Below are 1,332 nucleotides of genomic sequence, written 5' to 3'. Positions count from 1 at the left end.
AAGCCGCCCTCCTCCAAGCCTCCGCCCCCTCCACCCGCCTGGAAAAGGCAAATTTGACATTTTTAAATCCCGAGCCTTAGAGGGATCGATGCGGCCCGGGGGCCCCGCCCGGGGTCGATATTCCTGATTGGGAAGCGGCCGCTGAGCGGAGCCGGAGTATAAATCACCCGAACTGGGGGAGGGGGCGCGGGAGCCAATAGCTTCCCAGGCTTTCAGAGCTACGCGAGGTCCCGGCCCGGCTGGGGAAGGCTGGCGCGGATCTGGCTCACAGTGGGCGCGCAACAGATGTTTGCGGAATTGAGGGACAGCAAGGTGGCGTGGGCACCGAGCGGCGCAGAGCCGGGGCTGCAGGCGCGGGCGGGGCGGGGGGCGGCCCAGACCTGTCGGAGCTGAAAGTCTGGCCATCCAGCAGGGATGAGCAGGCACCCGAGGGCGCTCTGGGGAGGCCAAGCTGGATAGACCCCCTCTCCATGTGACCGGGGTAGCAGAGAACAAAAGAGAATGGGGTGAGAAGGCAAGTTCGGGCCCCACCTACAGCCGCCTCCGCCGCTCCTGCCCTCCAAGCCTCTCAGTTCTCTCTTGGGGAAACCGAGGCAGCCGAGGCTGAGAAGGGCCAGGAAGGTTAAAAGCGATGTCAGCGACGAGGCTGGGGCAGCAACCAGAATTCCCGCGTGGGTCTCTGGATTCACCTGCCCGCCCTGGGTCCGCCCTGGGTAAATACACCACCACGTCCCCACCGCAGCTCAGACCCTTCCTTCCCGCTTCAGCTTGTCAGATCCTTCGCCGGTTTATAGAACAACAATTTGGGGAAAACAATCCGGGCCGAGTGACGGCCCCGTAATTGTGACAAAGTGAGTGCGGGCGGCTGGAGAGAGCGCTAGGGCGGGAGCGCAGCGGGGCGAGGCGGAGGTAGGGGCGCCGCCAGCTCGCCCTGCCGCCCCCTCGTTCTCATTCCGGTCATCTCCCATCCCTCTCCTTGACTCTTCTCCAGTTCTTTTTCTCTCGGCTCCCCTCGCCTCCCTTCGCTTGTTCCTCCATCGCTCTTCCCTTTCCTCTCGGTAACGGCTTTTCTCCCGCCCCCGCCCCGCCGCAGCCCCTCCCCCGGTGCGCTTTTTCCTCCCTCACTTCTCCCTCTCTCCTCCGCCCTTCACTTGTTTCTCCATCCTCTCCTCGTGCTCAGTAGCCCTTGGGGCCCTGGCTCCCACCGCACAATCCGCTTCTCTCCCGCCCCGGTCCCGGCTTCCTGATGTCAAGCCCTGAGCCTCCTCCCCGGTCCTCACTTTCTGGGAGGCCAGTTCAGCCGGGCACACGAGGGTTCCTCCGCCTCACAGC

This window comes from Neophocaena asiaeorientalis, unplaced genomic scaffold, assembly GCF_003031525.2.
Source record: "Neophocaena asiaeorientalis asiaeorientalis breed wild unplaced genomic scaffold, Neophocaena_asiaeorientalis_V1.1 scaffold134, whole genome shotgun sequence".
Lineage (NCBI taxonomy): Eukaryota > Metazoa > Chordata > Mammalia > Artiodactyla > Phocoenidae > Neophocaena > Neophocaena asiaeorientalis.
The sequence above is the reverse complement of the archived record's forward strand: the minus strand, read 5'-3'. Positions refer to the sequence as shown.